Below are 26,024 nucleotides of genomic sequence, written 5' to 3' on the forward strand. Positions count from 1 at the left end.
GCCATGCATGGTTCTTGATGTGCCCATTCCCTCACATGTGACTGCCCATGGCTCCTTCAGATTGTGTCTCCTCTTCCGTCAGATCCTACTTTTACTTTGAAATCGTCCAGTTCCCAGGAAGTTGCAAACTCAATGCAGATACTGGCACCCTGGAACCAGTTTCTCTGATGGCGCCGTTGTATGTCCACCACAATATGAAAACCAAAGAGTTGACCCTAGGACAGCGTGTAGGGTTCTAGGCCATTCTATCATGTTTAGATTCATCTGGCCACTGGCACAATCAACATACGGCCACAGTCTCTCACCATGAAGATGTCCCTCACGGTGTGTCTTACTATCACACCCTACCTCTCCCCCTAACACAACTGTGACCATGGGCTTGTTCCCAACCTTTAAAATTTTGTCATTTTCAGAATGTTCTACATCCTACTACCTGTTTTTCATTTCCTCAATGTGGGCATGACACAAAAACTTGTGGGTCACATAAGAGGAAGGAAGGGAAAAGCTGGAAGAAAGAGATCACTGCCCACACCGAGCTTCCCTCCGTCCTGTTGGTGACCACAAAGCTGAAGAGGGATCCTTACAGCAAGCTGCAGGGCCAGGGCCATGACTGTGGCGATTAGTAGGAACTTTGGTAAGTTCCTTAAGATGAGGGTTCAAGTTGAGGGTGGGGTTTCAGAGGAGGGTGGACTGACAGACTGAGAGACATGAAGAATGCAAAAGAAACAATGCCAGCTTGTGTTTACTGACTGCCTCACACACATTAGGACCCACGTTTGAGTTTTCTCCAACATCCACATATATACATTCCACATTCGTGACATACGCTGTGCCTAGATCACCTTCACTTATTTAATGATTTACTGACAGTGAGTCAACATTTTTTCTTTAAATAAAGGTATTTATTTGAAAATAGAAACTACTTAGCAATAGTTTAATAATGCAGGGTCACCACCTATGTTAATGCAGGGAATTAACATAAACATAGAATACTAAGGAAAAACAGAAAATGTTAGGACATTTTAGCCTTTTGTGGTTGTTATGCTTCTGACCCAATGGCTGACCACTTCCTAGCTATAAAGGGTGATAAGCCAGAGAGAAAGCTGTTCTAAGTCCACCATAAATGGAACTTCTCCCCTTGATGGGATCAGAAGGGCTTGACTGAAAGGGTAATAACTTTCTGATGCTGTGACCAAAGCTATAGGGCACTGTGCCACCATGTGGCCTAAAATCACTTCCTTGGGCACCTGTGGTTCATACGCCACCCTGAGGGAAATACCACTCTGACCCTTGCAAACAGTCCTGTGTGGTGGGAATTAGGCCCAGGGGTTAAAGAAGGACCCTGAGACTGACAGCTGAGGGTTCCTGCTCAGGGCCACAGAGAATGAGCAGAACAGGCAAAACGCAAGCCCAGCCTGCCTGCCTCTAACGTCATGACTACTTCCACCAGCTTATAACAGGAAATTAAGATGGATACAAGTATGGTGTCTTCAAAACAGAAATGTCCTTGGAGTGACTGAACACATGCTGACAAGGGGAAATTCTAGAGACATAAAAGAGGATTAGCTCATCATGGCAGGTGAAAGACCAGTCACAAAAGGCCACATGCTACACGATTCCATTCATATGGAAGTCCAGAATAGGGAAACCCACAGAGAAAGTAGGTTAGTGGTTGTTTAGGACTGCAGATGCTGGGGGAAAGAAATACAGCAGAAGTTGAAAAGTAACGGGGTGTCATTTTGAAGCCATGAAAGTGTGTTAAATTTGACTATGTGAAGTTTGCACATATCTGTGAATGTAGGAAAGCCCATAAACTGTGTAGTAAATAGGCAAACTATATGGCATGTGAATTACATCTCGATAAAGTTGTTTTAAAATTTCCTGGGTGTGGGGAGCCTGGGTGGCTCAGTGGGTTACGCCTCTGCCTTCAGCTCAGGTCATGATCTCAGGGTCCTGGGATCTACCCCGCATCGGGCTCTCTGCTCAGCAGGGAGCCTTCTTCCCCCTCTCTGTCTGCCTCTCTGCCTACTTGTGATCTCTGTCAAATGAATAAAGAAAATCTTCGAAAAAATAATTCCTGGGTGTGGAACAGGGTACAGCTCAGGATGCCTGTTTGCAGGTGCCAAAACCCCTCATTTCCTCAGACAAGGACAGCTGTGGTTCTTGGCTCATATTTGGGCACCATGACTATAGATCTGAGTTCTTACCACATTTCTCTGAACCCTAGACTCTAGGATAGTCTATAGGGCTCTTTACTTCAGAACTCCACCTTGGGAAAATGAAAAGTATTCTTTTTTTAAGGCTTCTATTTGTGTTTCCAGGAGAGGAAGAATCAGGTGTGTGTCTTCGGAGCCTCCATGCCTGCACATGCTGGTCGAGTGACTCTGAAATACATCCGTGGTGCTGGGGCTTGGTTTCCTTATCCACACAGTGAGGGCAATGACGACCATCTGCAGGCCCACCGCAGTGACTAGAGGCTGTGCATGCACAGGAAGATTACTGTTACTCCCATGGCGGAAGGAATCCTGCCATCCCCCTCCCTGGCTCAGGCGCTATTTCTGCTGGAAATCCCCCACAGAGAGCTGTCCATCATCGGTGAGTGAAGCAAGCACGTCCCTTTGCTCTCCTCTGTCCTTGACAGAACGTGTGCCCTGTCATCCGGCTCCCAGGCACCCGCCCCTCGTGAGGTAAGACTTCTGAGAGTGTCTCCTCCCATCACTGTGTAGGTGACGTGCAGAGCTGACATGAGACAACAGTCAGACATGAAGCCAGGTGGTCAAGAGCGTGTCCAACCAACATGTTCTTCCAGCGATGCTGGCTGAAGCCCTCAAGTCTCAGAGGGACACCCAACTCGGGAGGTGTGGAGGGTCCCGGTGCCCCCTCAGCAGTGTGTGCAGGACTGCGTGAAGACAGGTGTTGAGCAGGCAGGAACTGAAGAGGTCTGGAGGTTTCAGAACCCTGAATGGTCCTTAGCTGGGAGATGGCACGCTGAGGGAATTGAATTCTGGTAGGAATTCACTTAAAATTACTTCATGATGCTTTATGATGATATTTTCCTTTTTTTAAACAGTTTTTTTTTTAAAGATTTTATTTATTTATTTGACACAGAGAGAGAGAGAGAGATCACAAGTACACAGAGAGGCAGGCAGAGAGAGAGTGGGAAGCAGGCTCCCCGCTGAGCAGAGAGCCCAATGAGGGGCTTGATCCCAGGACCCTGAGATCATGACCTAAGCCAAAGGCAGAGGCTTTAACCCACTGAGCCACCCAGGCACCCCATGATGATATTTTTCTTAACTAAGTTTAATTTACAGGTTAAGCTGGGTTCTCACCCCCGAATTCCTCCCTTTGCTCTGATTTTCCCAACAACTATGAACAACTAAAAGTACCTTCAAATTCTTTGACTCTAAAATAATCACACTCGCTCCCACAGGTAATCCTACTTCATCGCGAACTCTGCTCACTTTGCTCTGTGCACTTGCAGGAGGTTGTCTGATGCAGGCCTACCATCTACCTACTTTCAGCAGTATCGGAAGGGGCACATATCCTGCTCAGTGGGGAAGGGTCTGTCCTGGGAGCTCCACCCATTCTGCAGGGACTGGGCAGGAGGGACAAAGGTTCAGGCCCCCAGGGCTTTGATGCACAGGGCCCAGGGGTCCAGAGGTGTAGGTCAATGCTGCTTCCCATGTGCAGCTTCCAAGTGGATTTGGGTCTCCACACGCCTCTGCTGTCTCTGTAGTTGTCCTTTTTCCATTTCCTGGTTCCTCTAACTTTGCAACATTTCTTCACATACCTCAGCACATGTCCACTACCTTCCATTTTCTCAGACTACAGATTAAATTTGCATGAGGTATGCATGTGTTTGCACCTAAAAGTCCTAATAACTTCCCACTTTCCCCCTGAAACATCTCAAACTGTTCCTCCATACAGGAGAAATAAAGGAAATTTCTGTTCTTGGAATCACATGGATAACTAAACCCCTACTCCTCCTTGTTAACATAATATCCTTACTACAATAATATTCAGGTATAGGCATGATGTCAATTTCTAGGCAATTTTAGCACTCAGGCCAAAGTATCCTCCCCGCACAGATACTCCACAATGATAGTATCACCCTCCTCTACCCCAAACTGCATCTAATCTAGCCACTTATTCTACAGCCTGCGTTACATGTTCTAAATTGCTGTACCTGAGAGAGAAGGCAGTAACCGTGGGGAAGACTGGTGATGGGGTCTGACTCTAGCCACCTCCTGCCATTAGCCAAGGCCATCTGGCATAAAGTGACCAGGAATCTTCTCCCTCAATAACAGCTTATATCCCATGGGTGATTCCTTTACAGGGCTTTGTCCTGGCCAAAGGGATACAACAGACGGTGAGTGTTTTTTCTTATTTAGATGCTACTTGTTTTTTCATCCGAAATTCCCCCATCCTTCCCTTCTCCTTTAAGGGGAAAGTAAGGTGTGTGCGTAATCTGACCTGCGCTCTACTCCTTTCCAGGGTCACTTCCCAAGCCTTCTCTCAGTGACTTGGTGGGTGGTATCTCCCAAGGGCAACGTGATTCCTGAGTGCTCAGCTCTCACCAGGAAGGTAAAATTTGTTTTCAGAAAGGAAAGCTGCTCTTGGATCCCATGCAGCTACCCAGTTCTACGGGGATCTACAGCTAAAATCTACCTCTTTAATCTGAGTCAGAGTGATGCCAGGGAGTCACCTGTGAAGATTCCACAGAAAAGGCCCCTTTCAGACGCTCTCCAGCCATACCCCTGTACTGATGGCTACAGGTGAGGAGGGGGTGCATTAGGATGACTCCAGCCCTCCAACACAGGCTTCCTTGACACAGAGAACAGAGCAAGGCAGAACTAACAGAAGACTGGGAGATAAGGAGCTCTCAACCTCCTTGCCCCGCATAGAAAAACAGAATAATCCAGAGTCTGCACAGGGCCCAGGGTCCGTCCAGAGGTGCAGGTCAATTCTGCACCAGGTGGGAGTAATTTCCAGAAGGAGATTGAATCCACGCCCAGGTGGGAGTAATCAGGGGTCAGCCATCTTTTCTCCGATGTGACAGCTCCCTCCCAGAAGTTCAAGGGAAGGAGAGAAATGAGGATACCTCTAACACTGTTACCGGAAGTGACCTTCCATTACCGGAAGCAATCTTCCACCACCGGAAGTAACCTTTCCTTACAGGAAGTGACCTTGCCTTACAGGAAGTTTGCGCAAACCTTCTCTCCAGGCCCTTCGGAGGCATGAGACCCCGGGAAGAACCGTGACTGTGCAGTGTCATGGGCCAGACAATATGCTCGAAAATGTAATGTTTGTTCTCCTGAAAACAAGTACCAGAAAGCGTGGATAGCACCAGCGACCTGAAAGACAAAGGAGACTTCTCCCTTAGGAACGTGACAATGACACTGGAAACTACAGCTGTGTCTACTACCAAAGGCTCCTTTCTTGGCCTCAGACCCCAGTAAACACCTTGAAATCTTGGTAAGGGCAAGGTTTTATGTGATGTTAAGAAAGATTTACTTTTCCAAAGATTTTTATTTATCTGATACATAGAGAGGGAGGGCACAAGTGGGGAGCAGCAGGCAGCGGCACAGGGAGAAGCAGGCTCCTCCCTGAGCTGACAGCGTGATGTGGGGTTTGATCCCAGGATCCTAGGATTGTGACCTAAGTCGACGGCAGAAGCTTCAGGGACTAAGCCACCCAGGCACCAGATTTTTTTTTTTTTCAGCTTAACAGTTTTCATTATTTTTGCACCACACCCAGTGCTCCATGCAATCCGTGCCCTAATAATACCCACCACCTGGTTCCCCCAAACACACACACACCACCACTTCAAACCCCTCAGATTGTTTTTCAGAGTCCATAGTCTCTCATGACTCACCTCCCCTTCCAATATCCCCCAACTCCCTTCTCCTCTCTAACTCCCCATGTCCTCCATGCTATTTGTTATGCTCCACAAATAAGTGAAACCATATGATAATTGGCTCTCTCTGCTTGACTTATTTCACTCAGCATAATCTCTTCCAGTCCCGTCCATGTTGCTACAAAAGTTGGGCATTCATTCTTTCTGATGGAGGCATAATACTCCATAGTGTATATGGACCACATCTTCCTTATCCATTCGTCCGTTGAAGGGCATCCTGGTTCTTTCCACGGTTTGGCAACCGTGGCCATTGCTGCTATGAACATTGGGGTAGCAATGGCCCTTCTTTTCACTACATCTGTATCTTTGGGGTAAATACCCAGTAGTGCAATGGCAGGGTCATAGGGAAGCTCTATTTTTAATTTCTTGAGGAATCTCCACACTGTTCTCCAAAGAGGCTGCACCAACTTGCATTCCCACCAACAGTGTAAGAGGTTTCCCCTTTCTCCACATCCCTTCCAACACATGTTTCCTGTCTTGCTAATTTTGGCCATTCTAACTATTGTAGTTTTTTTAAAGTCTTGAAAACAGAGGCTGAAGAAAAAAACAACAGAGGCTATTGGGTCATCAGGTTTTTAAATTACTCGGGCAATTCTAGATCTTTTAAATTTCCATGTACATTTTAGAATCAACTTGTCAGTTTCTACCAAAGGCTACTGGGATCCTGGTTGGGCTTGTGTTTATGCTCTCTATCACTCGGAGAAAAGGGACATCTTAATACTGAGTATCTGGTCCAGTACAAGTTTGTATCTTTATTTAGACTTCTCCAATTTCTCTATCAGTGTTTGGCCTTTTTCACACTACAGGTCTGGCATATGTCAATTAAATTTCATCCTTAGGTTTTCATGCTCATTGACATGCTCTAAATGATACTGCCTCCAGATTTATTACCTGCAGTGGTTCCCTGCATATGCACATACATAGTAATTTTTAAATTTTGTCACTGAGACATCCTGCTATCTTGCCAAGCTCATATATTATTTCATATAGCTTTTTATACATTTCTTAAAGTTTTTTACATACTCCATCATATTCTTTGTGACTAGAGACAGTTTTCCTTCTACTTCTAATCTGCATACTTTGGGGGGGGCTAATTTCTTTAGTTAGAATATCTAGGATGCTGTTGAGGAAATGAGTGAGCATGACTATCCTTGCTTTTTACATGATCTTACAGTGAAAGCATTCAGTTGTTCACCATTAAGTATGCTATTACTTTAGGTTTTTCACAGATGCCCTTCATACATCTGAGGAAGTTCCCTTCTATGTTCCTGGTTTGCTGAAACTTCATGCCTTATAAAAATGAAATCAAAGTGTATCAAAGATTTGAATTTAAAATGTTAGAAAACGTTTGAAAACATGACAGAAAATCATCTGGATCAAGGGCTTGGTGAAGAGTTAACAGACATGACCCCAAAGCATGACCCATAAAAGAAAAACACAGTAAGTTACATTGAATCAAAATTGAGTCACCACTCTGCACAACTCAGAAGGGGATCAGAAGACAAGCTATAGTCTGGGAGAAAAAATTTGCAAATCCTGTATTTGACAAAGGCCTTTTATCTAGAATAAATCAAGAACTCTCTAATATCAATAGTAAAGAATTTTTTTTTTTTTTTTAATTGGGACCTGTTTAATGGAGACAAGAGTTTCAGTTGTGCAAGAAGAGAGCTCTGGAAGTAAATGGTGGTGGTGATTGCACAGCAGTGTGAACATACTTAATATCAATAAATTGTACACTTCAAAATGGTCAAGGTACTAAATATTATGTGCACTTTACCATAATAAAAATATTGGAAAAAAATTAGAATTAGAGAATGGTGAGGTGCCTGGCTAGCTCAGTTGGTAAAGCATGGGATTCTTTTTTTTTTTCCCCAAATTTTTATTTGAACCCTATTTAGTTAACATACAGTGTAATATTGGCTTCAGGAGTAGAATTTAGTGATTCATCACTTACATACAACACCCAGGGCTCATCACAGCAGGTGCCCTCTCTAACACCCACCACCTATCTAGCCCATCCCCACCCACTTCCCCCCATCAACCTTCAGTTCATTCTCTTTCAGTTTATTATGGTTTATTATGGCTTCCCTCTCCTTTTTCCCCCAGTCCCTGCATGTTCATTTGTTTTGTTTCCTAAATTCCACATCAGAGTAATATTATCTGGTATTTGTCTTTCTCTGACTTACTTCACTTAGCATAATACATTCTAGGAGAGCATGTGATTCTTGATCTCAGGGTTGAGTTCAGGTCCTATATTGGGTGTAGAGATTACTTAAAAATAAAATCTTGGGGCACCTGGGTGGCTCAGTGGATTAAGCCTCTGTCTTCGGCTCAGGTCGTGAGCTCAGGGTCCTGGGATCAAGCCCCGCATTGGTCTCTCTGCTCAGTGGGGAGCCTGCAGTTGCTGGTCAAGTTTCTGAGCTCAGGGTGGCTCGCCTCTTGTCAGAAGGAAGATTAGCAAGACACGGAGGTGCCCACCCCTTAACGTGACTGGAAGTTACTGAAGTGCCTTTCTGATGCGTGATCAATACTACAGTACGCAAGGTCACTGCATCCCCTCAAATCATCCCACAGAGCACCCATGGCTCTTCTCTCGTGCTGCAGAAAACACCACTCTGAGCGATGTCAAGTACCCTCGGGAAGGGACTCAGACCCACGGGGATAACGAGGGCCTGCAGCCTGAGAGCCGAGGGCTCCTGCTCACGGTCGCACAGAGAAGGAGCGGCACAGTCAGCATTCAGACCCAGGCCTGTCTGGCTCCAGAGTCCCTGCTGTCTCTGGCTGGCCACAGTGGGACATTAAGAGGAATGCGTGTATGGGGTCTTCAGAGTGCAAATGTCCTCAGACGGAGTGTACAGACGGGCAGTGGCTCATCTGCGGAGGTGACACAGGAGTGGGTCACACAAGCGTAGGGAGGCTCTCAGGATGTCTGGCCTCTCAGGTCTGTCCGAAGGCACCACAGAAGCCTGGTGTCCCCAAGGCGGGTGGGTGTGATCACCAGGCAGTGGTCACCATGGCCTAGCTCTGTCTTCACTACGTTCCTCTGATCCCGATACTCCAGACTAGATCGAAGAGCCCTGTCTTGGGAAGGTGAGCGGGGTCCACACTGAAGCCGCCCACCTGTGTTTCCAGGAGAGGAGGAATCAGGTGTGCACCTTGCAGCCTCCACGCCTGCACATGCTGGTCGAGTGACTCTGAAATACATCCGTGGTGCTGGGGCTTGGTTTCCTTATCCACACAGTGAGGGCAACGACGACCATCTGCAGGCCCACCGCAGTGACTAGAGGCTGTGCATGCACAGGAAGATTACTGTTACTCCCATGGCGGAAGGAATCCTGCCATCCCCCTCCCTGGCTCAGGCGCTATTTCTGCTGGAAATCCCCCACAGAGAGCTGTCCATCATCGGTGAGTGAAGCAAGCACGTCCCTTTGCTCTCCTCTGTCCTTGACAGAACGTGTGCCCTGTCATCCGGCTCCCAGGCACCCGCCCCTCGTGAGGTAAGACTTCTGAGAGTGTCTCCTCCCATCACTGTGTAGGTGACGTGCAGAGCTGACATGAGACAACAGTCAGACATGAAGCCAGGTGGTCAAGAGCGTGTCCAACCAACATGTTCTTCCAGCGATGCTGGCTGAAGCCCTCAAGTCTCAGAGGGACACCCAACTCGGGAGGTGTGGAGGGTCCCGGTGCCCCCTCAGCAGTGTGTGCAGGACTGCGTGAAGACAGGTGTTGAGCAGGCAGGAACTGAAGAGGTCTGGAGGTTTCAGAACCCTGAATGGTCCTTAGCTGGGAGATGGCACGCTGAGGGAATTGAATTCTGGTAGGAATTCACTTAAAATTACTTCATGATGCTTTATGATGATATTTTCCTTTTTTTAAACAGTTTTTTTTTTTAAAGATTTTATTTATTTATTTGACACAGAGAGAGAGAGAGAGATCACAAGTACACAGAGAGGCAGGCAGAGAGAGAGTGGGAAGCAGGCTCCCCGCTGAGCAGAGAGCCCAATGAGGGGCTTGATCCCAGGACCCTGAGATCATGACCTAAGCCAAAGGCAGAGGCTTTAACCCACTGAGCCACCCAGGCACCCCATGATGATATTTTTCTTAACTAAGTTTAATTTACAGGTTAAGCTGGGTTCTCACCCCCGAATTCCTCCCTTTGCTCTGATTTTCCCAACAACTATGAACAACTAAAAGTACCTTCAAATTCTTTGACTCTAAAATAATCACACTCGCTCCCACAGGTAATCCTACTTCATCGCGAACTCTGCTCACTTTGCTCTGTGCACTTGCAGGAGGTTGTCTGATGCAGGCCTACCATCTACCTACTTTCAGCAGTATCGGAAGGGGCACATATCCTGCTCAGTGGGGAAGGGTCTGTCCTGGGAGCTCCACCCATTCTGCAGGGACTGGGCAGGAGGGACAAAGGTTCAGGCCCCCAGGGCTTTGATGCACAGGGCCCAGGGGTCCAGAGGTGTAGGTCAATGCTGCTTCCCATGTGCAGCTTCCAAGTGGATTCGGGTCTCCACACGCCTCTGCTGTCTCTGTAGTTGTCCTTTTTCCATTTCCTGGTTCCTCTAACTTTGCAACATTTCTTCACATACCTCAAGCCTCAGAGGGACACCCAACTCGGGAGGCAGTGGACGGTCCCGGTGCCCCTCAGCCGTGTCTACAGGGGTGCGCGAGGGTGTTGAGCAGGCAGGAACTGAAGAGGTCCGGAGGTTTCCGAACGCTGCGTGGTGCTCAGCCGGGAGACGGCAGGTCAAGGGCACCGAGTTCCAGTGGGAATCACTCAGGACGCGCTTCATGATGCTGAGACTCCTTCCTTAACCGAGACAAACTGGACCCTCGGTCCTCAATCTGTCCTCTGCCCTGATCCCCCATATCTCTCGGCCGCCACTCTGGTGTCCACCGCCCTGTCTGCTCCCTTTGCTCCATCCATACTGCGAGCCCTCCACCCTCACACAGCTACAGCCAGAGCAGCACACCCACCCCCACAGCACGGTCACTGCAACGGGGACCAGTCCACCTTGGGGCTCCACCTGTCTGCAGGCACTGGGCAGGAGGGACAGGGGCCCAAACCCCAGGGCTCTGGCACACAGAGGCCGGGCTGTCGGTTGGGGGTCCTGCTTCGTGCCGAATGTGTCTTCCCCACGCCTGCTTGCCGGAACTCACAGACTTGCCGGCATGTGTGCTCTTGGGAGCTGGGAGCTCCCTGAGATGTCATCACTTTACATTCCTTCTCCAGGAACTTCGAGTTCTCCGTTTCCTTGGAGTCCATCCCTGGAAAGTTCCCACATTCCCTGATGGTGTTGCTTGCTTCCTCAGGCTTCTTCCAGCGGGGCTGTGCCGGGACACCTCTCCCGGCCCCTCTGGGCTGGCGCAGGTGGGCTCTCCCCTGAAGGCAGCTGTGGGGTGTCTGAGGTGTGGGTGATAGCAGGTCTCTCATGGGACTGGGTCTCCGGGCTTCCAGCCGGGGAGGGGGACGCAGCAGCAGCACAGGTCCTGGGAGGACAGGGCACGTCAGCAGCTGAGGCTCCTGGGGCAGGTCCCTGCCACAGGGACAGCCCCAGTCCCAGGGAGCCCCAGCGGCTGGGACTGTGGACTGTCAGCTGGGATTGGCCTCGGGTGAATACTGTGGGGCTCATGGGGGTGAGGCTTGCTGGGTTCCCCCGTGCAGTGCAGCCCCTCTAAGGGGATGTCCCCCCCGGGGCCCAGCTGCTCTGCACTGGGGGACACAGGGCTGCAGGTCGAAGGCTGCCCTCACTTCTCCACGTGACCACACCTGCCTGTTGCGCTCTCAGCACTTCTGCTGCCTCTTCGCCGCAGTCGGAGATTCCCCAGAGCTATTTCCGTCGTCTGTAGCTGTGTTTTGTAACCGTTCTTGTTTTTGTGGGGGACCCGAGCGTCGGGGCCCCCACAGCCCACCATCTTGCTGATGTCACCATCTGCTCTGGGAGTTTCCACAGCCCCCCCCCGGGGAGCCCCGCGTGTAGCCAGTGTTGGAGCATACCCCACACACAGCTGTTGTGTGGGACAGTGTTGTGTGGGACAGGGGAGAAACACGGTCTGTTCCTGAGACCTGTTTTAGGGCGCTACACAGGGAGCTCTGTCCTGCTTGGAGAAATAAGGGATGAAAATACATAACAGAAAAGATGGGCTCAGAAACGTTCCAGCACAAAAGGCTGCGGTTGTCCTCACTAGCTCCTTCCCCCGAGAGGACATGCTGCACCTTCCCGCCACGTGGAGGTGGGTGATGACGGTGTCACCCTGGCACCGGGAGGGAGGAACAAGGGCAGTTGTTATAAGTTTGCACTGTCTGAATGAACAGACCATCTACTGGGTGGAGACTTCTAGATGGTGCCAAGAACACAGTGAGATGAACGGACAGCTGTCACCTCTAAGAAGATTATGACTGAGTCGAGGACCCAGCATCACTCGGATTCAAAATGGAGCCAGCGTCTATCTGGAAAGTTCTGACATTTTCTGCTGAGGATTAGGACAGGACTGAAACAGCCCTATGACTTTGCATCTTCTACCATCTTCATAAAGTCTGAGCTGTGCTTACCTGGGCACCTCGCCAGCCGGTCAGTGTGTGCTCACGGGGGTCCTACTATGGGCCAGGGCCTGTGTGGACACTGGGCATGCTGAGGGGAAGAACACAGGGTCCCAGCCCTCCAGCTGCTCACACAGAGTGATATCTTCTGTCTCCTGTGGCATGAGGTGCAGACTTTTACAAACTCGAAGATTTTATGACCCACTCGCTTCTGCCTTCATTATGGGGGACACTTTCATTGCAGAGCAGACTGTCTGGGGGCTTCCAGGCCCACCGAGGCTCTGCATATCAGCAGGAGTTAAGCTGGTTCAACAGTCTCCTGCACGATCCTGCCTTCTTCCCTGGGGGATGGGGAGTCAAGGAAATTGACTCTAGCAGCAAATGCTAAGAATAAGGGTCCTTTGATAGAGGATGTGCATGGAAGAAGGGCTTGTGGACATCTGGGGAACCAGGACAGGTCCTGGGGCCGTGGGAGGAGCGAGCTGCACAGGAGACCTTCTGGGAGAAGCGAGGAAGGAGCCGAGAGCAAAGCTGGAGCCACAGGCCAGTGTGGGGAAATGAGAAGCCCCAGAGGCCTGACCTCCAGGGTCCCTTCTCAGCGGCAGCCCCTGGGAGGCCCCACGGGATGGGCTCTAGGCGGGCGCACATGGCTCATGGACAGTTCTCTTGCAGGGCTGTGTGCTGGCCGAGGAAGCAGGGGGACCGATAGTGAGTGTTTCTTGTGGATACCCTCCTCACCATTGTTTACAGCCCTGAGGCTTCTTCTCTAGCTCTTGTCAAGGGGCAGAGGATTCTCCTTCCTCTTTTTTTTTTTTTTTAAATTTTATTTATTTATTTGAGGGAGAGCACAGAAACAGGGGGAGAGGCAGAGGGGGAACAGGCTTCTGCTGAGCAGAGAGCCCAATGCAGGACTTGATCCCAGGACCCTGGGATCATGACCTGAGCTGAAGACAGAAACTTAACTCACTGAGCCACCCAGGCGCCCCATTTTTAAAAGATACAAACGTCATATGACATCATATTAGTTTCAGGTGCACAACAGGAGCCAAAATTTGTATATATTGGGAAATGACCACCACAATAAATGTAGTTAACATCCACACCACACAGTTAACAATTTTTTGGTTGCTTTTTCTGGTTATGAGAACTCATAAGTTCTACTCTCTCAGCCGCTTTCAAGTAAGCCCTACACGGCTGGTCACTACAGTCCCCATGCTGCTCGCTAGAGCCCCAGGACTAGCTTTGTAACTGGAGATTCGGAGCTTTTGGCCCCCTTCGCCCGTTTCACTCGGGCAACCATCTATCTGTTTTCTGTATCTCCGATTTCTTTCCTTCTTTTCTTCCTTTCTTTGACACTCCACATGTAAGTGATGTCATAATAAATACAGTATTTACGTTCCCACGTCCAATTATCGTAGTGTAATACTTCCAGACCCATCCACGATGACACAAGTGGCAATATTTCCTCTTTTCTGTGTAATATTACGTGTAATATTCCATTACACAATTACCCACACCAAATTTTCTTTACCCATTTGCTCATCAGTGGTCATGTTTTGGCTGTTGTAAATAATGCTGCAGAGAACACGGGGGCGCAGATGTGTTTCCAATTCATTCAGCTGTATTCCCAGTAGTGGGGCCGCTGGATCTAGGGCAGATCTACTCAGGACCGCCCGACTGTTCTCTGCAGCGGCTGCCACTCCTTACCCTCCCAGCAGCAGCGCGCAGGGTTCCCTGTTCTCCTCATCCTCGCCGACACCTGCCATCTTGTTTTCTGGGTGAGCGCCATTTGGACAGGTGCAAGGTGACATCTCATGAAAGAGCTCGCTGAGAACCGGCGAACTCATCAGATCCAGCCCCAGAATCTGCTTTTTTCCAGGGACGCCCCCCAAGCCCTTCCTCAGCACCTGGCCCAGCTTTCTGGCACCTGCCGAGGATGACCCTATGATGCTGGACTGCTATCAGGAATGCAGAATCCACTCTCAGCAAGGGAGAATCCCGCTGCCCTCTTGAGTCCATGATGTCCGTGGGCCATTCAGGAAGGATGGCTGAAGTCCCCCTCGTTAACCTGAGTCAGCCAGACTCGGGGAAATACGCCTGCAAATACTGCCAGAGAGAGGTCCCGCGCCAGTGCTCCCCAGCCACAGACGTCCTTCTCGTGGTTCCAGGTGGGAAGGAAGCATCCCAGAAAGATCTGGTCTGACCCATCCGGCCCTCCCACATCAGAGGATGAAGAGGGACTCAGAGGAGAGGACAGTAAGTGGTCTCTCCCACGGCAGGGCTCGAGGTCAGCAGGAACGGTCTGAGGACACTGGTTTGATCAGGGATTAGCGAACGGGAGGTCCTGATTCCTCGACAAGGCTTTGCTTCCAGTTGGGCAAAGGTGCATCTGGAATTCTTGGCTCACACGCCCTGAGGAAACACCTTTGAGGACACCAGGGATGACGGGGACCCTCTGCTTCTCCCCGTCACTTCTGACCCTCTTTCTCTTCCAGGAAGTTTACCTAAACCTTCCTTCCTGACTCAGAGAGGCTGGTGGTGACACCAGGAGAGAACGTGACTCTTCAGTGCCAGGAGACAGACCTCATGATGGCATCTGTCACATTTGCTCTGCTGAAGCCAGGTGCTCCTGAGCCTGCTGATGTCTGAAGACCATCGGGAACATGGCTCACCTCGCCCTCGGGACTGTGAGAGCCAGGGACGGTGGCAGCTACTGTCTACTCTCAAGCCGAGGCTCCTTTCTGGGCCTCACAGCCCAGCAACAGCTTAAAACTGTAGGTGAGAGGTAAAGGGAGGACGAATTTATAATTAAATAACCCTAACCCCTCACTGTTGTGCCCTGTATCCTTGCCATGGTCATGTCCCTTACGCAAACACAGGCGCAGACAGAAGCAGACACAGTCGGATACAATGTTGCTCTGGACTTTGCGGTTACTTGCTGGATCACTGAAGAACAGGAAAAAATGAAACTTCTCACTTTTACCTTCCCTTATTCCTCCTCTGATGCCTTGCCCTTCTCCACGCAGACCCAAGTTTCTGATTCACATCACCTTCCCTTCACTGAAGAACTTCTGGTAACACTCCGTGCGAGGCAGGTGTACCAGCAACAAATTCCCTCAGTTTCTGTCGGTCTGAGGAAGGCTTTACTGCTTCACTTTGAAGGACAAGGTCTCAGGGTCCAGGATGTTAGATCAGCATTTTATTTCTCTCAACACGCTGACATCCCACAGCACTGTCTTCCCAGGTGGTTCCCAGGGAGTCGGATGCGAGCCTCACTGTCGCTGCTGTACAGCCGAGCCCTCTCCTCTCGCTTCCTTCAGGATTCCCTCTGACTTTCTACCTTGAAAGGGTATGCACAGAGGTAGCTTCTCGGGCTTTATTTCCGATGTTTATCCTCCTTGCTGTTCTCTCAGTTTCTTGGATTGCGGTTTTGTGTCTGACATTAATTTGGAGAAAATTCAGCTGTCATTTCTCTTATCTCTTGTGTTTCTCCCTCTCTGCTCATGTTGGTACCTATGACGTGCGGGTCACACCATCGTCCACAGCCCTTGGACCCTCCATTCTGGGTTCTTCCCAGCTGGTTTCTGCTTGCTTCCTGGGTTCGGAGGCTTCTGCTGGCGACTCCTCAGGCACCGATTTCCTCCCTCGGCCGTGCCCATCGAGGCATTCTTCGTTTCTGGCACAGTGTTTCTGGTCTCCAGAGCTTCTTTTGGAGTCTTTCTCGGGATTTCCACCTGCTTGCTTACACCGCCCATCTGTTCCTGCCTGCTGTCTGCTTTACCTGGGGCAGCCCCAGCATGTGAATCAGGGTGGTTTTAAGCTCCTGAGATGATCCTTCCAACATTTCCGCCGGATCTGCATCTGGTTCTGCTGCTGCTGTGTCTCTTCCAACCGCTTGTTTGGCTTTTGGTACACCCTGTCCTTTGCTCCTGATGGCCAGCCACAACGCGCCAGGCAAAGGAACTGCTGGAAACTGGCCTTTAGTGACCTGGTGCTGAGGGGCTGGGAGCCTTCTAGGGTCCTGGGATCATGGCTCTGGCTTGCAGGAACCTGTGCCCCTGGGCTGTGACCCTCACAGGGCTTCTCAGTCCCCCTGCTGTGGTGGGACATGGTGGCCAGAGCTGGCTAGGGTTGGGTGTTTCTCTCCTTCCAGGTCACTTAGGCTCTGATCAGACCCCAGGAGGCGAGGCTCAGTATTTCTTTCTTTTCTGTGTAATATTACGTGTAATAGAACTCTGCTTTATTTCCAAGTAGATTTTCCCCTCTCCCCACCAGAAGCAGAGGGGGATTTTTCTTGGCTCTTCACCAGAAGAACCTGACAGAGCTCCAGGAGGTGAAACTCCCAGACCCCAATGCCCGAGCCCCTGTGACCAGCTCCCCGGAGTTCCTAACTTGCAGACTTGTCCAAGCCAAGTATCCCTACCTGGCACGGGTTCCCACGGAGGTTTCAGCTTGTGGGATCTTGCTCGGCAAACTGTGATTCTCTGGACTCCCAGGTTGGCTTCTGAGAGCCCCGCAGAGGGCTGCTCTGTGACCTCATTGCCATTTCAGATCCAACAAGAGTTAGAGACTTCTCAGTCTGTTCTGCTTTTTACTCTGTTACCGTGGAGTGACGACTTCCATGCTCAACCAGAAATCAGAAGCCAAGACCTCTGTCATCTCGATCTGGGGAAATCCTTAGTCAGGGACTCTGTCTTGCTTAGGGACCAGGGCCTCCATCATCAGAGAGGACACACACAAGAGCACTGTCTCTTCAGTCTATTGTTCTCAGCACCACGCTGGGAGAACAGAGGCCCTGGGAGCCAGCACGAGCTGAGACACATTGGAAGGGACCCTTGCGCACAGAGTGGGAGGCAGGACAGTGACTTTCTCCCCCACATGACCCAACCTGTGACTAGTAGCAATCTCTGCCTTTGGGGGTTTGAGGATTTCCCCTTTCACCATCCATTCTCCTCCTTGCATTATTTGTTCCCTGTCATGATGCAGCACACGCAGAGCAGACCTCTTCTTTGGCCCTCGCCAATGTACATTTTACATATTTTTAATTGATTATGAATTTTAAGAAAGCATTGTCCTAGAGGCCATGGTATATAATGCATTCTGTGTCCTGGTGCTTCTGTTTCTGTTCCCTGATGACTCCGGATGGCAGCTCACTGACCAGCAGGCACAAGCGGGCTCTGAACATGACAGTCAGAGTAGGAGGGAGGGAGGGTGCTCTGCGGTCAGGGGTGAGCGCTTGTCTCTTTCCATTTCCTCAGATATGGCACCAGGAAATCACACCAAGATTAACCTCCTCCGACTGGGTCTGGCGGCCCCCTTTCTGATTATTACGTCCTGGCTGAAGCCTGGCTTCCACAAGGAGCCTCTGCGCAGACCCAAGTAAACAACTGAGCACCCCTCTTTCTCATGGGCTGTCCTAGTGATGGGGGGGGCATGTCAACACCAAACTTTCCTTGTGGGGACCTCCTATGTTCCTCAACAGTGGCATGACTGGCATTTCTGGTGGGATATTTCCTACCACATAGGACTGTCTGGTTCATTGCAAGAACATTCAGCATCTCTTGCATCTCTCGTTCAAGCAGCTGAAGCCCCACTCACTGTGCTGACAAGCCAACGGACACTCCCATGCCCTCTCACGCATCCCCAGATTCAGAGGAAGTGTGTGGGATACAGTTCCCCTGGTGGAGAACCTGTGTTTGGAGGCCAGGAGAAATCATATCTTCTTCTTCCTCCCTCCCCTGACCTCCCTCTGTCCTTCTCCACCTTCAGACCCCACAGCTGTTGAGGGGAATGATGGGTGTTGATGAAGTTGGACCCACTGACCGTGAACAGTTTCCAGTAGAATGCGCATTCTCACCTCTGCTGAGAGCCACTCCGGGACTAGATGACGGTCTCCTCTTCTGTACTCCTCACCTGGGACAGAGAACAGGACAGCACCTAAGAATTCATCCCACAAATGATTACTTCATGCAACGCCGAACACTCCAGCACTCCTGTTGTTGCACCAACAGGACATGCCACTTGGGTCCCACCCCAAATGTCCATACACAGACGAACCTTTTTCTGGGATCATTACTCTAGCTATTTGCTGTGTCCTTCTTTCCCATTTTCCTGATAGCGAATGATACTGAGTGTCTGCTCATGTACTACTGACCTTTCTAAAGATGTTTATTAAAATACAATCAACATATAATGCTATACTAGCTTCGGGCACACAACACACTGATTCAACGATTCTATACACTCCTTGATGCTCACCGTGGTAAGCACAGTCACCATCGGTCACTACACGACCTTTATTTTAATTCCCGATAAAGTATCTGATTAAATATTTGCCCATTTTTAATTGGATTATTTGTCCTCTTAATAATGAATTGCAAGAATATATACATACTCGAGCCACAAGTCTGTTAACAAACACCTACTCTACCCGTATTTTTTCTTATAGTGTGTGACTTGTCTTTTCATTTTTAAACCTCTCTTAAAGAGAAGTTTTAAGTTTTTGATTAATCTCACCAATTATGAATTATTCTGTCCTCTGTGGTTCGAGTTTTTGTGTCCTAAGGAATCTTTGCTTAACTCAAGGTCACAAAGATCTTTTTCCTACATTTTCTTATGTAACTATTATAGTTTCAGACTGCATTTACATCTTAATCTTTTTTTCTCTAAAGATTTTATTTTTATTTATTTATTTTAGCAAGAAAGTGTGCGCATGCGTGGGAGGCAAAGAGTAAGAATACTTGAGTTGAAGTCTCCTCCTTCTAGGACTGCGTGTGTCTGTTCCCGAAAGTTCGCAGGTGGAAACCTTAACCCCCCAATGTGATGGTGTTGGGAGGTGGGGCCTTTGAGAGGTAATTAGGTCATAAGGATGTGGTCTTCATGAATGGGATTAGTCTCTTCTTATAAGAGTCTCTTTTTATAAGAAAGATGATCTCTCTTCACCATGTGAGCTTAAAGGGCAAAGGCAGCCATCTATAAACTGGGAAGAAGGCGCTCACTAAGAATCCCGTGTTAGCACCCTGGTCTGGGACTTCCAGCCTCCAGAACAGTGGGAAGTAAACATGTGCTGGTAAAGTAAACATGGGCCACCCGGTCTGTGGTCCTCCGTTAGGGCGGCCTGAGCTGACGGACCCCCGCAGGTGGGACAGGGGAGGAGTGCAAGTCCTCCCTTTCTTGGAATACCCACTGGGATTCTGTGGTTTTAGGTCACCAAGCAGTGAGCCCTGTCCTGTTTGGAGTATCGGGGAATGAAAGGAGACAATGGAAAAAATGGCTTCAAAAGCCTTTCCCCGCCAGAGCTAAGGCTGACACACGCACTTCTCTGCGAGGACAAGGTTATCCCCATCTCCGAGCCAGCCCTTCTCCCCTCAGGTCGGCGTGGGTGACTATGGGGTGGTGTTAGAAGTGGTGCTCACTTCGCGGAGGAAGATGGTGAGTTCTGGGGACCTGGCATCTTTTCACATCCGTGGAAAAATCTCTGAGGGGCGCTCCCACTGGGCATCCTCTCAGTCAGCCACTGTGCATTTGCTGAGGCCCTACTGTGCACCAGGACCCCTGTCCACAGATGCCAAGGTTCCCAGCACAGCGTCCCTGCTTTCTGGGCGAGGGACATCCCACCTCCCGTAGCATGAGGACATCCACTTCTATGAACCTGCTCGAGACTTTACAACCAGAGGGATGTTAGCATCCTGGTGACAGCAGTCAGTCCGCTTCTCGCTCCCTTCTGAGCACAAATCCACGTCCTTATGTGAACGGAAGCACCTCTGCACAGCTCATTGGGACGCCAGAGACCCATCCCCGTGCGCACGGAAGGTGGGTGGCTTCACTGGAAGAGGGGGGCAGCGAAGGGCGGGGTGACAGTCTGCAGCCTGGCTGCCGCTCCTCAGCAACACCCCCATTTCGGAGGAGGTCTCTCTTCCGGGCTCCTCTGCCTGCCCAGAAGGAGCTCCGGGATCCCCGCTTCGAGGACCCCCCTACAGCAGGGACACACCCGGAACAGCAGTGCTAAGCACACACACCCCCACTCTCAGCCACCCCACCTCTCCCCCAAACTGCTTCTTTTTTTTTTTATTAAATTAATTTATTTATTTTCAGAAAAACAGTATTCATTATTTTTTCACCACACCCAGTGCTCCATGCAATCCGTGCCCCCTATAATACCCAATCTGCTTCTTCACAGGCTCCCAGTCTCGGTTGGGAGGCAGTGCTGCCAAGAGAAACTGAGATGGGTGCCCTGGCGCCACCTTCTGGGAAACAGAAGAAAGGATGCTACCAACCAGCGTGTTGAACCCTGAGAATCAAACAGAGAAGGTGCTCCCTCCTTCCAGGGCGGGGGCAGAGAGCCTTCTCACCAAACACGGAAAAATCACGGCAGCATAGCATCACGAAAAGCAAATGACAATTTCCCAATAACCAACGAATCCAAAGACAATACTGAGATCTGAGAAAGAATTCAAAAGAGCTGTGGTGGGGCACCTGGGCGGCACAGGCCATCGAGTATCTGACTAACTCTTGCTTTCAGCTCATGTCAATGTCAGGGTCTTGAGACTAAGCCCCACATCTGGCTCCGTGCTGGGTGTGGAGCCTGGTTAGGATTCTCCCTCCTTCTCCCCCTGGCCTTTTACTCCCCACACCTGCAGCCCCACTCTCTGTGCTCTCTTAAAAACAAAACAAAACAAAACAAAACTGAGCACATGGCTGGCTCAGTGGGTGGAGTGTGCAATTCTTGATCTTGGGGTTGTGATTTCAAGCCCCACGTTGGGCATAAAACCTACTTAAAAATAAAATTTTTTTAAAAAGTGAATTCAAAAGAGCTGCAATGAAGACATTCAGTGAGCTACAAGAAAACTCAGGAAGTCAGTACAATGAACTCAGGAATAAAATTAATGAACAGAAGGAGTATCTTACCAAAGAGACTGAAATTCTAAAAAAGAGCCAAACAGAAATTCTAGAGCTGAAAAACTCAATAAATGAGATGGACACTACATTAGGAAGCACTGGAAATAGAGCAGATCACCTGGAGGAGAGACCCAGGGGCCCCAAGAACTAAGATTTTTAAAGCAAATAAACCGTACAGGAGGGGCGCCTGGCCAGCTCAGATGGTGCAGTGTGTGGCTCTTGATCTTAGGATTCTGGATTTAAGGTCTACATTGGGTTTAGAGATTACTTAAAAAAATAAAATAAAATCTTTTTTTTTTTTTTTAAAGATTTTATTTATTTATTTGCCAGAGACAGAAAGAGAGAGAATACAAGCAGGGAGAATAGCAGGCAGAGGGAGAAGCAGACTCCTGGCTATGCAGGGAGCCCCATCTGGGACTCGATCCCACGACCCTGGGATCATGACCTAAGCTGAAGGCCAATGTTTAACCAACTAAGACACCCAGGCATCCCCCCAAAAAATAAAATCTTAAAAACAAAACAAAACAAAACCCCTACAAGAACCAACAGACTCCATTACAGGAAACAGTACCAAGATTAAAGGGTATACCAGAAGGAGAAGAGAGGGCGAGAGGAGACAGTATTTAAAGGAACAAAAGCTAAGAATTCCCCAAACCTGGTGAAGGAAGTAGACATAAAAGTCCACAAAGCAGGGACACCTGGGGTTAAGCATCAGCCTTTGGCTCAGATCATGATCCCAGGATCCTGGGATCGAGTCCCGAATCCAGCTCCCTACTCAGCACAGAGCCTGCTTCCCCTCTGCCTGCAGCTCCCCCCTGCTTGTGTTCAGGCTCTCTCTCTGACATGAATAAGTAAATCCTCAAAGCTAACAGATCACCTTATTATCTCAAGAGAAAAGACCTTCTCCAAGACACATTACAACAATGCTCTCAAAAGACTGTGATAAAGAAAGAAAGGTAAAGGCAGCCAGGGGCAAAAGGCAGAGACCTGTAAAGGAACTTCCCTGAGGCTATAAGCAGATTTCTCACAGAAATTCTACTGGTCAAGGGACAGTGGAAAGACATATTCAAAATACTGAAAGACAAAAATCGCCAGCCAAGTAAACTTCAGATACAAATGAGAGTAAAGACTTTCTCAGACAAACAAAAGTTCAGGGAGCTCGCCCCCACTACACCTGCCTTTCAAGAAATGTTGAAGGCAGTTCTTCAAACTGAAACGGACAAAAATACACAAAATTCTGATTAAGGTGATAGCATTAGAAAAACGTAACATTTTTAAAATAGTATATTAAACACTTAAATACAGCATGAAGGTTAAAGAAAAAGGAGCATTAAAAATCACCAATTCGGGGGCGCCTGGGTGGCTCAGTGGGTTAAGCCTCTGTCTTCGGCTCAGGTCATGATCTCGGGGTCCTGGGATGGAGCCCTACATCAGACTCTCCACCCAGCGAGGAGCCTGCTTCCCCCTCTCTGTCTGCCTCCTGCTCTGCCTACTTGTGATCTCTCTGTCAAATAAATAAAATCTTTTTTAAAAGTCACCAATTCAGTAATGAAATCACGGCATAAAAAGAAATCATTTGTGGTATCAAAAATGTACAAGGGAAGGAGGAAAAGGATGAGACTTTGAACAGGCAAATGAAGATAAACTATCAGCAGAAAGAGAACTGTGTTATCTAGGAGATGTTTGATGTAAACCTCACAGTAATCATAAGGCAAAAATCTAGAGCAAAGACATGAAACATGGAAAAATGCACAGACTCAGCAAATCACAACGGAAAAACACCAACTTACAAAGGTGGACAGAAACAGGAATACCAGATAAGGGGTTAATACCCAAAATACATAAAGAACTCAGACAACTTAGTAACAACAACAACAGCAACAAAAACAATCCAATTAAAATATGGCCAGAAGTAAGCAGACATTTTTCCAAAGAAGACATCCAGATGGCCAACAGACACATGAAAACGTGCTCAACATCACTCATCATCAGGGAAATGCCAATGCAAACCACAACGACATGTCACCTCCTGTCAGAATTGACTTGCATCCAAAAGACAAGAGATAACAATGCTGGCGAGGATGTGGTGAAAAAAACCCAAAAACCCAAGCTCAAACCCAAACCCTTATTCCCTGTAGTGGGAATGAGAATTGGTCCAACCATTATGGAAAACAATATGGAGCATGTTCAAAAAATTTAAAATAGAACTATGAAATGAACCAATAATTCCACGTCTGGGAATATACCCAATTGAAACAAAAACAGGATTTCAACGAGATCTCTGCATACCCATGCTAATCGAAGCATTATTCACGAGAGCCAAGATACAGAAACAACCGCGATGTCCACCAGCTGATGAATGGATAAAAAGATACAGTACCGGGGTGCTGTATCAGTCCCTGCAGCATGCGACTCTTGATCTCAGGGTTATGGGTTCCAGTCCCAGGCTGGGTGTAGGGATTACTTGAAAATAAAATATTTAAAAGAAAAGGTAATACATATACACAACGTAATATTAAAGGTAAATATCCCGCCACTCACAACAACATGGACGGACCCTGAGCGCACTGTGCTAAGCCGGGTAAGTCAGACGGAAAGACAGGTGCTGTATGCTATCGTTCACATGTGGAATCTGAAGGAGTCAAACCCATAAAACGACAGAGTAAAGGGTGATGAGCAGGGCATGCAGGGATTAGATAACGTTTTTCAGGGCACAAAACTGTAATGAGTAGTAAAGAAACCACGGAGACCCAAGGCACGGCGGAATGAATACACACAATATTACACTTGTAATCACACGGCGGGACCACTGTTGGTGCAGCAATCGTTTTTACCACATATAAATGTATCAAAACAACAGGTGCACACCGCAATCCAACACAATGTTACACATGAAATTTACGCAGGAACGCTAAATGTCCGGCGCGCCCTCCCTTAAGACTGGTATTACTAAGGGAAAGCTCTGAGGAGAAAAGACCTCCTTGCATATTCAGGGCGCCCTTGAGATGCCACACCCAAAGCACCTGAACCCCAGGAACGCCCCCCCCTTTCCTCGGAAAGGCGGAGGCGGGGGTCCAGCGCAGGCGGGTCTACGGGGCGCACCCCAGGGCGCGGGGAGCGCTCCCCAGGGCCGGCTGAGCGGCGTCCTCCCGGGAACGCCCGCGCACCTGGCCACGCCGGGGAGCTCGCGGCCGCTACTCACCTGCCCGGGACGCCACTCCCCGTCCCTGTCGCCCGGGACGCGACAGGCCAGGTTCCCGCCGCCCAGGAGCGCGATCTCAGGCTGCCGCCGGCGCAGACGCGCAGGACGCCGGGGTGTACGCGGCGCGCACGCTGGAACGACCGACGGAGGGGCGGAGGGGCGGAGGGGCGGAGGGGCGGAGGGGCGGAGGGGCGGAGGGGCGGAGAGCCGAGCGCCAGCCTCTGCGGTGCGGGGTGCAGGTTGGGAGCGCGCGGGGCGCAGGTTGAGAGCGCGCGGGGCGCAGGTTGGGAGCGCGCGGGGCGCAGGTGCCCTCTCCGGGTCCCGCGACCGGTGCCGGGACTGAGCAACGGTGCCCTGTGCATCCGCGGGGATGCCGAACTGCCCCAGACTCTGCCCTGTGAGAGTCCCCAGCATGTCCTGGAGCCACGCTCGGAGGGACAAATCTGCGTCCCTTCCCACCCCCACCACGGGAACAGGGTCGGGCCCGCACGGGCCGCTGGGACTTGTAGTCCCCAGGACGCGGCCGACGCGGCCGAGCGCCCCTCTGGCAGACAGTAGGGCTGGGGACCGCTCCGTTTTACAGTGTGGGAGAGCGCAGTGCTTCCCTTGCGTCAGGTCCGGGTCTGTATTACTGACTGAGTGCCTGCTGTATGCTGAACTCATTAGCTGGACTTGGGGGAGGGTCGGTGAGCTCGTGGGCACTTTAGGTTAAGCAGGAAGATGAACTTGCAAGGAAGAAGATCAGGAATAAAAATGACAAATTCCGGGCGCCTGGGTGGCTCAGTGGGTTAAGCCCCTGCCTTCGGCTTAGGTCATGATCTCAGGGTCCTGGGATTGAGTCCCGTATCCGGCTCTCTGCTCAACAGGGAGCCTGCTTCCCTCCTTCTCTCTCTGCCTCTCTGCCTGCTTGTGATCTCTCTGTCAAATAAATAAATGAAATCTTAAAAAAAAAAAATGACAAATTCCAAGTGCTGTTGGAGGTCACCCAAGGGCCAGAGACGGGGTAACAAAAACTTCCCGGAGGTTGTGGGGTTCCAGTAAGGCTTTGAAATGTTGGATGATTGGGCACCTGGGTGGGTCAGTGGGTTAAGCCTCTGCCTTTGGCCCAGGTCATGATCCCAGGGTCCTGGGATGGAGCCCAGTGTCAGGCTCCCTGCTCAGCAGGGGAGTCGCCTTGTCCCTCCCCCTCTGATCTGTCTCTCTCTCTCAAATAAATAAAATTTAAAAAAAAAAAAGCGAATGTTCTAGATGAGAGGAGGGTGGCAGGAGAGTGGTCTGCCTGTAGTGAGAGGTTCATGACACACAATGCTGAGCAAAGCTTAGGTGGGGATGTGGTCACCGGTGTCTTTGGGTCTCACTTTCAGAAAGGCCCTCCAAGGGACACCTGCGTGGCTCCAGTCAGTTAAGCGTCTGCCTTCAGCTCAGGTCATGGTCCTGGGGTTCTGGGATTGAGT

The 26,024-nt window shown here is 49.7% G+C and overlaps 2 long non-coding RNA genes across 5 annotated transcripts in view; one reads left to right on the forward strand and one right to left on the reverse strand.

The window, feature by feature from the left end:
• Positions 1–24,742, reverse strand: part of LOC131818907 (uncharacterized) — a 42,762-nt gene extending 18,020 nt beyond the window's left edge. For 2 of the 3 annotated variants that reach the window (XR_009348961.1, XR_009348960.1), the window contains exons 1-2: positions 24,571–24,742; positions 18,328–18,383 (exon numbers count right to left, since the gene is read on the reverse strand). This is a non-coding gene — a long non-coding RNA (uncharacterized LOC131818907). Of the gene's footprint in view, positions 1–3,116; positions 5,355–18,327; positions 18,384–24,570 lie in introns of those variants that run through there. The other variant, XR_009348959.1, reaches the window with a different exon arrangement.
• Positions 10,524–21,606, forward strand: LOC131818909 (uncharacterized). 2 transcript variants are annotated; one of them, XR_009348965.1, is made up of 5 exons: positions 10,524–14,726; positions 14,966–17,849; positions 18,240–19,267; positions 19,676–20,282; positions 20,650–21,606. It is a non-coding gene; the product is annotated as an uncharacterized LOC131818909 (long non-coding RNA). The 2 variants fall into 2 exon arrangements; XR_009348964.1 differs by having other exon boundaries at positions 18,240–20,282.
• Positions 24,743–26,024: the final 1,282 nt, after the last annotated feature.

The sequence above is a fragment of the Mustela lutreola genome, chromosome 16 (genome assembly GCF_030435805.1).
Source record: "Mustela lutreola isolate mMusLut2 chromosome 16, mMusLut2.pri, whole genome shotgun sequence".
Taxonomy (NCBI): domain Eukaryota; kingdom Metazoa; phylum Chordata; class Mammalia; order Carnivora; family Mustelidae; genus Mustela; species Mustela lutreola.